Source organism: Panthera uncia, chromosome F1 (assembly GCF_023721935.1).
Source record: "Panthera uncia isolate 11264 chromosome F1, Puncia_PCG_1.0, whole genome shotgun sequence".
NCBI lineage: Eukaryota > Metazoa > Chordata > Mammalia > Carnivora > Felidae > Panthera > Panthera uncia.
The window spans coordinates 6,200,510-6,216,386 of record NC_064813.1 but is presented as its reverse complement, the minus strand read 5'-3'; the positions used below and the strand labels follow the sequence as shown (position 1 = coordinate 6,216,386).

At 39.2% G+C, this 15,877-nt stretch overlaps 1 protein-coding gene across 8 annotated transcripts in view; it reads right to left on the bottom strand.

Moving 5' to 3' along the window:
• The window catches only part of AKT3 (AKT serine/threonine kinase 3), a 304,322-nt gene that overhangs the window by 12,034 nt on the left and 276,411 nt on the right, over nucleotides 1-15,877 (bottom strand). The gene's annotated exons all lie outside the window — the stretch shown is intronic.

The following is a 15,877-nucleotide window of genomic DNA, read 5'->3' as shown; positions in this document are numbered from 1 at the left end:
AAATTTATGTTAAATAGGCAAAAATCTTTAAATTATTCTCTAAACAGACTATGTTTTAAAACACCAGGGGCTGAGCAGAATTAAAAGCGCATTTTCAGAATGAAGGACCACACCTGTTTATGGCCCATGTAACAGAGCATTTTTAATCTCTTTTCTTCTTATCATTCCTTCTCTTTGCCCCCAGTGCACAGCCCCGGTTATTAGCAAGCACTTTTGGGGGGACGGACCTAATCCAGGTTCCACTCGTCACTGGCAGTGGCTTCGGAACAGCAGCCTGGTTTTCTTCCCACAGCCTTGATCTCACCTGGGCCAAGCTCCTCTGTCACATGCACCCTGCTCTGGGATGCTCCCCAGGCCACGCGAGCACTCGCTCCACTGACGGAAGTCTTCCCTCTTCCTCTCAGACTCAAGGGCGTTCTTACACACACGGGAACAGCAAAGGTGATCGGGATCAGAGAACTTGGGGCTTTGCTCTTTGAAGAAGGAGGGGTCACTGCCTCTACCTGCAGACAACTGGAGACTGGGGCTCTGGTTGAGTCACCATTTTCCAAATGCTCAAAAAATGGTTCCTCCACGTCCTTCCAAGCAAAAATTCGCCACAAGAAACTCTTCTTGGCAGAGGTGGGTTTCTGGGCATGTGCCATTGGCTTTGCTAACCTCTGCCCACCCTTCCCAGCGGCCCCCCTCTGAGGGCAAAGACTGACCTTCTAGTTGGGAGAAAAGCTGCCAGCCTTTCAGGTGACAGCCAGAATGGTCACTCAAACAGTTTTCAAAGGTCACAGGAGGCTTAAGCTGGTCGCTGCTCAGATGTCCCAATGCTACAAAGGCTTACCTGGCCTCCTCTCCCAGGTGGCCGCCCTCCCGTCCCCTTCTATCCTCACACTGCTTCATTTTCCTCCAAATGGTGTTTCAGCACCTGACTCAATACACCTACGCACACACATGCAAAACAGACTTACATTTGTTTACCGTCACTGCCATTACACCTTCTCCCAATAAAACAGAAGCTCCGTGAGGGTGAGGGCTGACTGACACACAATAAACTGTACATGTCAGGAGTGTACAAAGTGACATGTTTTGACACGTGTACTCACCCAAGAAACTATGACCAAAATCAAGATGGAGAAACGTTTGTTTTCTCACGAGCCCGTTGTGAGCTCTCTCTCCCTCCTCCGTCCCTGCAGGCAATGACTGACACGCTTTGTGCCATGATTGATTTGTTTGTATTTTCAGGACTTGTATGTAAATGGAATCGTATAGCATGTATCCTTTCTCTGATTTTTTTCAGTTAGCACCATTATTTTGACGTCCGTCTATGTGACTTCATGTGTCAACAGCTCATCCACTGCATGGCTGGGTGACGCTCCGTCATACAGGTGTACCGCCATCTGTTTACCCATCACCTGTCAGTGGACATCTGGGTTGCTTCCAGTTTGGGGCTATTACAGATAAAGCTGCTAGGACTCTTGAGGTCCAAGTCTTTGTACAGAGATGAGATTTCATTCATTTTGGACACATACCAAAGAGTGGAATGGCTGGGTCACATGCTAGATGTACATTTAACTGTTTAAGAAACTGCCAAACTGTTTTTGCAAAGCGGTCGCTTCATGTTATGTTACTACCACCAGTGGATCAAAGTTCCACTATGTTCTTGCCACTACTGGTTCGGTTGGTCTCTTCAGTAAAAGACATTTGGATGTGCGGTGGTATTTCACTATGGTTTTAATGTATTTATTTCCCTAATGAATAATCGTATTTTTCATGAATTTGTAACTTCTTTGGTGAAGCGTCTGTTTAATATTTGCCCCACTCCCCTTTTTGTCATGAAATGCAGAGTTTTGGTTTTTTTTTACACACAATCTGCGTGTATGTCTTTAATCAGATTTACGATTTGCATATATTCTTCCAGTTTGTGACTTTTCCTGTCATTCTCTTAACAGTACCTCCTGAAGAACACACATTCCTAATGATGCTGTCTGATTTGTCAGTTTTTCTTTGTGGATCACACACCACTCTCATCTACGAAGTCTCTGTGTAACTTAACACTGCAAAGGTTTTCTCCTGTATATTCTTCTAGAAGGCTCTACCTTTAGGCCTATGATCTGTTTTGAGTTAATTTTGTATATGCTGCAAATTCTTTTTTAAAAAAGTATGTATGTGCATTTTACCATCACAATTTGTTGGACTGAGTGATCTTTGCACGTCTATTCCAGGTCAATTAACCAGTTATGCATGGGTCTAGATTTCTAGATTCTCTGTGGGCAAATAAAGATGTTATCTGTCCAGAACAAACTGTCCTGATTCCTGTAACTTAGTAAGTCTTGAAGCTGGGCAATGTAAGCTTTCCAACTTTCTTTTTTGTCAAAATTGTTCTGGCTATTCTAAGTCCTTGGCATTCCAGATGAATTTTAGAATGAACCTAACAATTTCTACAAAACAGCTTGCTAGCATATTGATTAAGATTGTGTTGAATTCATGTATTAATTTTGAGAGAACTATCATCTTAAAAATACTGAGTCTTCTAAATCATGAATGCATTAGATGTCTCCCCTGCTGTATATTGTCTTTAATTTCCTTACAATATTTTTTAGTTTGCAGTATGAAGGGCTTTCATCTTTGTCAGAGGTATCCCTAAGTACTTCATATTTCTGTTGCAGTCATAAGTGACATTAATTTCCATTTTGGATTGTCCGTTGCTGCTGTATACATTTAGTTATTTTTGTATTGTGCAATCTTTTGTATATTTAGCTTGTATCAAACAACTAATGAGTTAAACTTTAGTAGTTTTTTTATAGATTCCATCTGATTTTCTATATAGGTAATAGTGTTGTCCCTGAATAAGACAGACTTACTTCTTTCTTTCCAATCTGAATGCATTTTATTTCTTTTTCTTTACTTCTTTTCCTGCCCTGGCCAGAAACTCCAGTACAATGTTGAACAGAGTGAACATCTTCACTTTGTGAAAATCACTCAGTCTTTCCCCACTAGGATATTAGTGATCAGTTTTCCTTAGATGTCCTTTATGAGGGCAGAGAAGTTTCCACAGTTCCTGGTTTACTGGGAGCATTTTTGTTGGTTTGCTTTGTGTTTAAATCAGATGGATGTTGGATTTTCTCGAATGCTTTTTTTTCCCTGCATCCAGTGAGATAACCATGTGTATTTCTTAGTTATTGTTAATATGGTAAATTTCAGTAGTTGGTTTTTAAATGTTAAACCAACTCTGTATTTCTAGTATAAATCCCATTTGGTGATGATGTGCTATTCTTGTATGTATTGCTAGATTTGATTTGCTAAAATTACATTAAGTATTTTTGTATATAATTTCATTAAGGAAATTGTTCTATAGCTTTCTTTTTTTGTATTACCTTTGCCTGCATTTGGTATCAGGTTAAGCTAAACTACTAGAATGAAGTGGGAAATACTGCCTTATTGCTCCAGAGAATTGAAGATTTGCATAGAATTGATACTATTCCTCATGTAAATGTTTGGGAGAATTCACTGGTGAAACCAAATGGTTTGGGAGTCTTTTGTGGGAAGAATTTTAACTACAAATGTAATTTCTTTAACAGGTACAAGGCTATTCATGATATCTATTTCTTCTTGGTAATTTGTGTCTTTCAAGAGATTTGTCCATTTCAGCAAAACTGTTGGTTTTATGGACATGAAGATTTTCATACTATTTCCTGTTATCCATTTAATACCCATAAAGTCTATAGTGAAGCCACCCCTCTCATTCATGATATTCATAACTTGTCTTCCTGCTTTTCTGTTCACTTTGGTTAGAAATTTCTCAATTTTGTTAATCTTCTCAAAGAACCAGTTTTCTTTTCATTGATTTTATTTTTTTTGTTTTTATTTTTTTTTTATTTCACTGACTGCTGCCCCAATCTTTATAATTTCCTTTCTTCTGTGTAATGGAGTTTAATTTGTTCTTTTTTTCTAGTTTCTTAAGGTGGAAGATAAGGTCACTGATCTTGGACCTTTCTTCCTTTCAAATGCAGTCCTTCAGTGCTACAAATTTCCCTTGAGGTATTATGTTAGCTATCCCACAGCAGAACAAGCTTTGTTTTCATTTTTAGTCCGTTCAAAATCCTTTCTAATTTCCCTTTTGATTTCTTTGTTTGACCCACAGATTATTGAAAATTGTGCTGAGTTTCCAAATACTTGAGGATTTTCCACGTATCTCTGTTTTGATTTGTTTTTATTCTCTTTTCATGCTTTAAAACTATTTGAATCCTTTAAGATTTATAGAGTTGTTCTGCTCAATGGCAAACGATCTATGTGATCTTGAGGAGAATGAATACTGTTCTGTTGTCGGATGGGGTTCTGTGTCAGTTAGATTAAGTTGGTGGATGGGATTGCTAAACTCTTTCATAACCTAACGATTTTCTCTCTGCTGCTTGTATCAATTCTTTGAAAACAGGCATTGACATGCCCAACTATAATGTGGATTTACTTGTTTTTTCTTTCAGTTCTATTAATTTTTGTTTTATGTATTTTAAGTTTTGTTATTAGATGCAAAAATAATTAAGGTTTTTTACATCCTCTTGATGAACTGATCCCTATATCATGATGAAACAATCCTCCTCATCTCCGATAACATTGCCTTGAAATCTTCTTCATGGGATACTGATACAGCCACTCTAGTTCTTGATTAGTATAAGCATGGTACATGGTTTCCCATCCTTTTATCTTTTATCTATTTGTAATTTACATTTAGATGGGTTTCTTGTAGGCAGCATACAGGTGATTCTTGCTTTCTGTCCAACCTGACAATCTCTTTTAATTGTGGCATTTAGACCATCTGCCCTCAGTGTGACTCCTGATATGGTTGAGATTAAATCTACCATCTTGCTAGTTGTTTCATACTTGTCTCATCTGGGACTTGGTTTTGCAGTGATGCCACACCCCCAGTTCCTAGAACAGCGCTTGACACTTAGTGGCACGAGTAAACGAAAACATCGATCTTGGGGCTGGAGGAAGCTGTCAGAGAGCATGCAGTCTACCCTTGTAGAAACAAGGAGATTGAAGCACACTTAGTAAAATGACTTGCTGAAGATGACACAAGTAACAACCAGAGCAGCAAACCCTCCCTCTCCCGATCCCAAGCTCTCTCTACCGTGGCGCCTGGAGAGACACGGCATGAAAACGCCTTTGCCTTTGACTGCTTCTCTGGACGTCAGTCAAAGTCAAGACATTCGTGCTGCGAGCATATTTCCTCCCCTCAACTCACACACAGTAGCAGAAGAGGACCCAGTAAAATAGAAACATCCACACAGGGAAGCGAGAACCCTATAGGGAAAGGGATGAGACAGAACATGCAAAGAACCACCACAGGCCCCAACAGAGGTGCTACCACGCAAATCTGGGGACACCGAGCCGCGGTTTCCTCAGAGCTCCAGGGCAGATGTTCACTCTAAACCACTGAACACATTTCAAATATTTAATTCTTCTGGGCTGAATTGTGCCCCCTCCCCCACATCCAGATGTTGGGAGTCCTAATCCCCAGGGGCCGTGCTGGGAGAGATGGCCTTTCAAGAGATGACTCCATTAGAACAAGGTGTCAGTGTGGGCCTCAGTCCAACCTGACAGGTGTCCTTGCAGGAAGAGGAAATGTGGACACACACAGAGACTCCGGAGGCACGCACAGGAGAGGAAAGACCACGTGAGGATGAGCAGGTAAGGTGGCCATTCACAAGCCAAGGAAAGAGGCTTCAGAAGAAAGCAACCAACCCTGCCAGTCTCCTGATCTTGGACGTCCAGCCCCCAGAACTTCAGGAAAACCAACTTCCATGAAGTCACCCAGTCCGTGGTACTTTGTCATAGCAGTCCTAGCAGATGATCACATCCCATTTTATTTTTGCCTTTAAACCAGTATCATCTTAATTTTCCCTCCCTCACTCAGGACATATTCTCAAAACACTCCTGTGTCAACTGCAAACTCTTGTTTAGGAACGCGAAAGTACAGGCCAAGTCCAGAAACACTCAACTCTACACCTCAGCTACCTACTCGATGGATGGCCGCGGTGTCATGAACTGCAAACTTGACCTATTTTCCCAACAAACGTGATAAACCTAGGACATCTCTTTCTTTGAAAGCTAGTCTGTTTTCAGGATACGTAGTTCCGGACAATGTAAACACGAAGATCGCAGTGCTGGCTTCTGGACTTTGCTTGCAGTTTACTGCAAAGGCATCATCAGGGTGCATTTACTTGTCCAGCCTCAAGACCACAGAGAGGCAGCAATGCTGCAGCCCCTAACTACTCCCACGCTACTCCTCTACCAAGAGTTACAAGTTACCAAGTCATGCTATCATCTGCAATGTTTCTAAAGCACTGTGTAGGTTTTTGGCATAAATGAAAGAACAGAGAGAAAACATGTCCCTGAACTTATTATAGTAAGTCATAGTCCCCACTCCTGGTGTGGCTGGAATGACAGCCGGGGAGTTACAGACACCACGGTCTCTTAGGGGCAGTGTCCTCTACCCTTCCCCAGCAACCAATCAATTGTTACCATCCGCTTTCTGTGCTCTGCCTTCTGTCTTCAGTGTAGGCGCTCTAGAAATACAAAGCAGGGCTTGAAACTTGCAGGAAAAATGGATACAGTGACTACGGAACCCTAATTGTCATCCTATTTGAATACTATGGTTATGTCCACCACTCTGATATGGATCAAAAAAGACTATGAACACAGATACTAGCAACAAAAACTGCCAACACTTTGGGGCACCTGAGAGACTCAGTCGGTTGGGCATCTGGCTCTTGGTTTTGGCTGAGGCCAGGATCTCACAGTTTGGGGGATCAGGCCCCACATCGGGCTCTACACTGACAGCACAGAGCCTGCTTGGGATTCTCTCTCTCCCTCTCTCCCTACCCCTCTCCCACTGAGGCATGTGCTCTCTTTCTCAAAATAAATAAATAAATAAATAAATAAAAAAACATTAAAAAAAAAAACAGAAAGTGGAGGACAATTTAAAAAAAAAAAACGCTAACACTACTGGATGCTTAGATATGCCACAGACAATAATCTAAGGCTTTAACTCTATCTCTTTAAAACAATTCAAAAGAGTAACTAAGCTTAGGTAGGTTTATTTAATCTCTGTTGTCCTAAAAAACTGGTTTTATGCTGTGTTTGTATGTGAATGTGCACACACCCAGGAGAAGTGGGAATATGAAAAAGAGGAATTTATTTCTAACAAAACTAATAAATCTTTGGCAAACGTTATTTAACTACGTCATCTGCTAAGCTTTACAATACCAACGAACATTTCTTGACAGGTGACCAGAAACTCAAATAACTCATTAAATAATGAGAAGACAGAGTTGGAGATGGGCACAGCAGCTTCAAGTGGGGAGAGTGAAAGACGGGGAACCCCACGTTCTGCGTCTAGTGCGCCCACGTGTCCGGCTGACTCCCGAACCGCACTTGCACAGGGCAGACTCCAAGCTCCCCAGGGAAGTCTAAATAAGCCAACGTAAAATTTTGACGCTCCCTGTGGAGGACACAGACGTTGCCGTTTTAGTTCGGCCATGACAAACTGCCTACAAATACAAAAACTCAAAATTCTTTGCTGTAATCTAACAGGATTCAGAGGCACTACTGTGTGTCAGTCACAGTGTCCAGGACACAGTCCAGACTGACGCCACATCAAAAGAAACAGGGGAAGACGACACACCCACCACAAAGAGACAATCAGGGAGACGATGTGAACAAGGCCTGGACTCTGTTGGCAGATGTGAATTTTCAAGCAGATTTTACAACTATGCTCAATGATAAAATATGTTCCTAATGAATAAAGAGATGGAGAAATGGAAACTATTAAAAAAAGGGAATCAAATGGAAAATCTAAAACAGAAAAATATGACCTCTGAAATAAGAAATTCACTGTGTGGGCTTAGAGCAACTTAAAGATTTGAGGAAGGTCGGTAACCTGGAAGATTTATCAATAGAAATTTTTCAGTCTGCAGAGCACAGGAAGAAATTAGAAAAAAATGAACACAATTTCAAAGACCAATGGGATAATGTCAAAGGGCGAAATGTATGTGTAATTGGAATTATAAAGGGAGAGGGGACAGTAAAACAAAATATCTATTTCTAGGAATAATGGCTAAAATTCTTCCACTGTTAGTGAAAGGTTCAGAAAGCTCAGAGAACTCCATGTAGAATAAATATAAAGGAACCCTCACCTACACACATTATAATCTGAAATCTGAAGTCTGTCAGTCAGGGTTCGAGCAGAGAAGCAGAAACACGTGTGTGTGTGTGTGTGTGTGTGTGTGTGTCCATGAGAGAGAGAGAAAGACTGAGGGAGAAAGAGAAGGACAGAGAGGGACATAGGAAGAAGAGGGAGGACGAGAAGGAAGGAGGATGGGCCAGAGGGAGAGAGCTGGTCATGCAGTCTCTGTGAGGCTGCTGTCTTCACGTTCAAGGACACGTGGAGCTTGGCATCCGTAGGGCAGGGGGTGGGAGGGGAGGATGCGTGTAAAGCAGGGAGAAGAACACAGCGAAACCCAGAAGCAGGAACTGGAGCCCACAGGACAGACTGAAACCCATGCCACTTCTTACTGTCTCTGACCTTGGCACAGATGTCCCACACAAGCTGGGGACCTGCAATGGCAACACACATGCTGGCCCAGCAGTGGGAAAGCTAACCGGTTTGCAGGGGAACAGGGAACAGAGGCAGGCGAGGTGAGCAAACAGACCAGCAACAACATTAGGAGCTACAAGTCCCTGCTGCTTCACTTCTGCCCCCCGCACCCCGAATCTCACAGGAGAGTCTCATACGACAAAAGGAATTCTGGAAAATGTAGCTTGGCCTAGTCAGACTGATTTATTCTAAAGCCATCACACAAACGAAAATACCTTGCAAGCAGCCAGTGAGATGTGACACATAATTTACAAGGGAAAAGGTAACTGAATAAGCACTCACAAAACTACCAACTCACAATTTTATATCCAGTGAAACTATCCGGAGTGTGAAGGCAAAATAAAGACATCATCAGATAAAAGAAAACAAATTCCTTGCCAGCCAACTTGCACTACAAGAAATGGGGGAAGTTCCTTCGGCTGAGGGGGAATGTACCAGAAAGGAACCTGGGCCTCCAAAGAGGAATGAAGAGATACGGGCGCTCACTCTGCATTTAGACGATGGTGACCATGACCGCGAGTACACCAACACCCGCTCACGTGTACACATTACGGGTGAATCACGGCTCAGTAAAACAGATTACTTTCTAATTTTAAAAGAAGAATGAAGAGCATTTGAAGTGGTAAACATGTAAAAAAAAGAAAATACTAAAGTTCTAACTTCGCAACTGGACAGAGATGAAGGGTAATGTTCAAGAGGGAACACGGACGTTTCCTGAAGGAACCAGAGACTTACAATCGATACGGAAAATCTGCACAGGCCCTTCCAGAAGAGGTCTTACTTCATGCAGGCCTTGCTCTGCTCCTCACACTAAGTACCATATAAATTACTCATTTAAACAGCTGCCATTTCACTGAAATGAGTATCAAAGAGGTGATCAAAACAAACTATCAAGTACTTAAGTTACACTCTAGAAAGCAAGTTTTCCCTTCTTTTCTGTAGGAAACCTCTGGAAAGTCAGTACAAATGTAATAAGTAGGAGGCAGATCAAAATGAAGATCTTAGTAAAATCAAAATGAGCCACAGATTCCAAATCAATCTTCCCTGAAAACCTCTTGGTCGTCACTTCACCGTTCTGTATCAGTATTTTCCCTTTATGAAGAATAAAACCTCAGCACACCGCATGAACTTCTGGAATCTCCTGCCTCAGCTTCTGGCCTGGGCCCCTGCCCTGTCAGCAGTGAGGCTTCCCTCCGTGCCCTCCCCTCCCCATACAAGGCACGCCTCTCCTCAGGGGCCTAACGTGGGGTGGGCCGCACACATTCTCACTCAAAGAGGCCAGGCCTCCCCGCGGTAAAGGCAGGGCCCGCAGGCAGACACCACCACCCTGGCTTCAGGACCAAACATTTACGAACACCTTTGCTTCCGCGGTATTCCCACTTCTTCCCATGACTGTCACCGCGCAGCTGCCCCGCCTCTTCCGTGAAGACTAACCCGCCGGCGAGGCTTCGCAGATCTTGCTTTTTTCTTATATCTTACTTTCCCCTGTATTTATTAATCTCACACCTCACAATGTACCCACTGCACGTTTTACTGTTGGTACACAGCTCCACTTTCAGGGCCCTGGCTGCATTCTCCCCCCAGGTACATAAGCAAAACAAAAGCGGAAAACAGATCTAACCCATTCTGTGGGCGGTTTTCCATTTAGCTCTTGCACCCTCTTTACTCCTCCATTTTCTTGAGTAGGACCGCGCTTGGCGCTTCCGTTTCTTTCCCTTCCACCCGACTTACAAAATTGAAAAAGAACTATCTTGAGCATAAAGGAAAGAATATAAAATGACAACCAGATGCAACACATGTTGACACTGTGTCAAATGTACTTTCAGACTTTTGTATTTTTAAGACCTAAAGCACAGACACAGCTCAATACCTATTGCTTTCCCCTCACTAATACCCATTTTTAATTCCCCCCAATTACAATTATGTTCGATTCGAGCAAATATTGTGGTGGAGCTCCTCTGTGTCATTTGCATGCAAATTCCTATACTTTTCTCCCAATTATGTCGCAGATACAATTTTCTTTAGTTCGTTTTCAGTTATTGTAATAATGGTATCATTCCCTAGGCATCTTATGTGACCTGACTTTTTATGTTTATGTATTTTTGACTATCAGTATTGAATGCTGAATAAGCCCAATTTACTCATTTTTTATTCAGTACAGTATTCCACTATAAGAATAGGACAAACTTTAATTATTACATATTCCACCATTAACGATCTATTAGGTTATTTTGTCCTTTAAAAGTCACATATCCCTTATTTCTTTTTCTTATTATGTTGGTTAGAATCTATAATAAAAACTGCCTAGAATGTGATATTGGTGGATACCTTTTTCTTACGTTTAAAGAAAATATTTATAATATTCAAACATTAAGTATAATGTTTGTAGAAAAAAAAATTTTTTTTAACATTTATTTTGAGAGAGAGAGCACATGTGCTTGAGCAGAGCTCAATCTCCCCAATTGTGAGATCATGACCTGAGTCGAAATCAAGAGTCAGATGCTTAACCGACTGAGCCACCCAGGTGCCCTAACTATAGAAAAATTTTTGATAAAAACTTAAAGAAGGTTCATGTTATTTCTATGTTACTAAAAGTGTTTTAAATATATTTTTAAAAACCATGAGTATGTTCTACTTTCATTTTATGACAAGTTTTTCTATAAAGTTTGAGATGGTCATGTGGATTTCTCCCTTAATCTCTAAATGTGGTGAATAACATTAATTTTTTCTAATATAATCACATTTCTAGAACAAATCTAACATGGACATCAGAACATACATATTATTTGCATTGTTGGAAATAATTGCTCAGTAGTTTATTTAGAATATTTATATCCCTGTTCATAAATAGCTTATTATTTTTCTTTCTTGTAATAGTTTTATCAGGGTTTGGGATCAAAGTTACAAAATAAGTTTGAGAAGCATATAACCTCCTCCCCTCTCTTCCTTCAGAACAGATTGTATAAAATTTTTCTAATGATAGGGATTATCTTATCTTTGAATGTTTGATGGAGATTACCTGAAAAATTCATCTGGGTTTGTACTGGTGTTTTTTATTGGGGTAAAAACACTGGAGTTGGAGAAGTGACAGACTGTAAACTAATTTAACAATTAGGTATTTTCACACTTTTCTTGAGTGAGTCAGCTGGTAATTTTAAGCTTGCCTGAAATTATCCATAAACTCTCTTTTTAAAAAACAGGATAGGGGTGCCTGGGTGGCTCAGTCATTTAAGTGTCCAGTTCTCAGTTTTGGCTCAGGTCATGATCTCGAGGTTCATGGAATCAAGACCTGCGTGGGGCTCCGTGCTGTTGCGCGGATTCTCTTTCTTCCTTTCTGCCCCTCCCCTCCTCACGCATATGCACGCACTTTCTCGCTCTCAAAATAATAAACTTAAAATATATATATATACACACTTAAACTTAAAAAAAAATATATATATATACACACATTCATGGTAGTTATATTACATTTTCATTGCAATATATTTCTGTATCTCATTTTCATTCCTAATATTTTTTATTAATTTTGAGCTCTGTCTGCTTGACTAGTCTTATATATAACTGCATTTTCCTGATGTTTTCAATCGTTTCTATTTATTCATTTGTACTTCTACATTTACTGTGTGCTTCTACTTACTTCCACCATGATGATTCTGTTGCTGAATTTCTTTCCCTCATTTTATTTGGAAGCTTAGCTAATTAATTTCTGATCTTTCTATTTTACTTGCCCACTCCCACCCCAGTACAAGTATTTAAGAACTGCCTTGATTACCTTTCACAAATTTCACTGTCCTTCTAACTCCAATATTTTCTGATTTTCAATGTAACTACTTCTTAGTCCGTGAATTATATTAAAGTTCATTTTAAGAGTTTCAAATATTTGAAGTTTAGAGAAGTATTTCTTTGCTGGTTACTCCTAATTTTACTGATCACAGAATATGGTCTGAGTTATATATAGTTCCTTTGTTTTCCACTGAGGTTTGATTTAGTGCCTCAAAAGAAATGCATGTTCTAAACTACAGACCAATAGGGGCGCCTGGGGGGCTCAGTTGGCTGAGCAACCGACTTCGGCTCAGGTCATGATCTCCTGGTTCATGAGTTCGAGCCCCGCAGTCGGGTTCTGTGCTGACAGCTCAGAGCACGGAGCCTGCTTCGGATTCTGTGTGTGTGTGTGTCTCTCTCTCCACCACCCTCCCCCACTCATACTCTCTTTCAAAAATAAACATTAAAAAGAGTAAAATAAATAAACTACAGACCGATATCCCCATGATCACTGATGCAAAAATCCTCAACAAAATAGAAGCAAAATGAATGCAGCAGCGTATTCCAAGACCTGCACTCGTGACCACCGTCCTAAGGATTGCACCGAATCTGCAACATCGCTGTGACTAGAACTGCCATCTCAATAGTAAGTCTCCAAGCCACAAACATGGGGTGTCTCTCCGGTGGTCATGTCTTTTCATCTATTTCAGCAATGTTGTAGCTGGCAGCATACAAGTCTTGCACCTCCGTGATTATATTTATTCTTAAATACTTTACTCTTTTTGCTGCTACTTTAAATGGAACTGTTTTCTTAATTTGCTTTCCAGATTGTTCATAGCTAATGTATACAAATATAATATATTTTGTCTGATTTCATATCCTGCAACTTTGCCGACTCTGTTTATTAGCTTTAAGAGGTTTTGTGTGAATGTGTGTGTTTGTTGGGTTTTTCTACATCTGTGAAGAGAGATGATTTAACTACTTCTTTTCCAATTTGATTGCTTTCTATTTCCTGTTCTAACTGCTCTGACTACAACTTCCAGTATTATGTTGAACAGAAGTGTCACAAATGGGCATTCTTGTTCTCTTCCTTATTTTAGGTGAAAAGCTTTTAGTCTTTCACCACTGAGTATGATGTCAGCTGTGGGTTCATCTATGGCCTTTATCATTTGAGCAAGTTTCCTTCTATTCCTAGTTTTCTGAGGTTGTTTTTTTTAATCAGCAAAGGGTGTTGACTTTTGTCAAATTCTTTTTATGCACCAAGATGATCATGTGGATTTTCTTTATTCTATTAATGTGGGATGTTAAAATGATTAATTTTAGTCTGTTGAACTGTCCTTGCATTCCATAAAACTCACTTGATCATGCTGTACAATCCTTTCAATATGCTACTAATTGGTTTGCTAGTATCTTAACTGAGGAATTTTGTATCTATATTAGGGATATTTGTCTCTAGTCTTCTTTTCTTGCAATGTCTTTGTGTGGCTTTGGAATCAGGGTAATGCTGGCCTCATAGAATGAGTTAATAAGTATTCACTCCTTCAATTTCTTGGAGGAGTTTGAGAAGAACGGGTGTTATTTCTTCTCTAAATATTTGATAGAATTCTCTAGTGAAGCCATCTGGTCTTGGGCTTTTCTTTGTTGGGAGTTTTTTGATTACTGATTTAATTGCCTTATTAGTTGTAACTTTATTCCGATTTCCTATTTCTTCTTGACTCATTTCGGTAATTTGTATGTTTTTAGAAATTTTTCCATTTCATACAGGTTTTCTACTTTTTATGTGTACATCTGTTCAGAGTATTCTCCTACAATCCTTTTTATTTCTATAAAGTCAGTAGTAATATCTTTCATTTGTGATTTTAGTACTTTTCTTTTTTTCCTTAGTCAATCTAACTGAAAGTTTGTCAATTTTATCTTTGCAAATAATCAACTTTTGTTTTTTTTTAATTTCTCTATTGTTTTTCTATTTATTTCATTTCTTTCCACTCTAATCTTTATGCCAAAAATTGGCTAACCTAGATGAAATGATGAGGTAAATTCATCAAGAAGACACAACAATCTTAAATTTGGGAGCACCTAAAAGCAGAACTTTAAGATTAAAATAAAGGAAAGGTGATAAAACTAAAAGACAAATAGTCAAAGCCACAATTATAGTTGAGGATTTTCATCCCCTTCTCTTAATAACTGGTAAAAGCAAGCCATTAAACATTCAGTAAGGATATAGAAGACTTATCATTAGTTCACTTGACTTAATTGACATTTATAAAACACCATATATAATAAGAGAATATTCTTTCCAAATCCACACAAAGCATTCATCGATATAAACCATAATTTATTTCATAAAACAATCTCAAAAAATTTAAAAGATTTAAAATATACAAAGGATGTTCTTTAAAAACAAGATAATTAAGCTAGATATTAAAACAGAAAGATAGCTGAAAAATCGACAAACACTGTAAATCAAACAATGCACTTCAAGAACCCATATGGCCAAAGAAGAAATCCTAAGGGAAATTAGAAAGCATTTTTAAATGAACAGCAAGTCACACTATCATGTAACACAACTTGCTGGAGTGTTTAGAAGTAAATAGATAGCACACCCACTGTGTTAGAAAAGAACAAAAGACTCAAATCTAAGTTTTCAACTGAATAAACTAGAAAAAGAAGAACTGATTTAAAAAACAACCTGAAATGGAAAAAAAAATCAAGACAATAAGTGATCAACTCAATGTCAATTATTTCAACAATTAGATAAAGTTTTAAAACTTCTTGAAACACATACAAGCTACTAAATTTCATTCAAAGGAAATGAGTAACTGGAAGTGTCCTACATCCATTAAAGAGACAATTTCTGTAGTCTGGGCTTGGATGGATTCAACAGGACATTCTATCAAACATTTATAGAAGAAATATACCAATTCTGTGCAAAATCTTTCATAAAATAGAAGAGAGGGAAACACCACTCACTTTTGGTGTCAAGCATTATCCTGATTCTAAAATCAGGCAGGTAGTAACAATAAAAAAAGTACAGCCCACAATTTAATATATAAAAAGTCCTTGACAAAATACAAGCAAAAGAAATTTAGCAATATATAAAAAGTATATATACCATGACTGAGGTTAATCTGAGGCACACAGTATAGAGGCAATATTCAAAAATCAACATGATTCACCATATTAACAAATTAAAACAGAATACCACATGATTGTGTCAGTGAATGCAGAAAAAAGCGTTTGACAAGATCCAGTGTCCATTCATAATAACAATGTTCAGAAAATAGGAATAGTTGAAAATTTTGTCAGTCTGAGAGATGGTGTACATTTAAAAACCTACAACTAATATCGTGTGAATGCTATTTCCCTAATATTAGTAATAATTAAATGTCTGTTCTCACCATTTCTATACTACATTGTTCTGGCAATCCTAACTAGTGAAATAATGCAAGAAAAAAAGAAAAGGCAAAC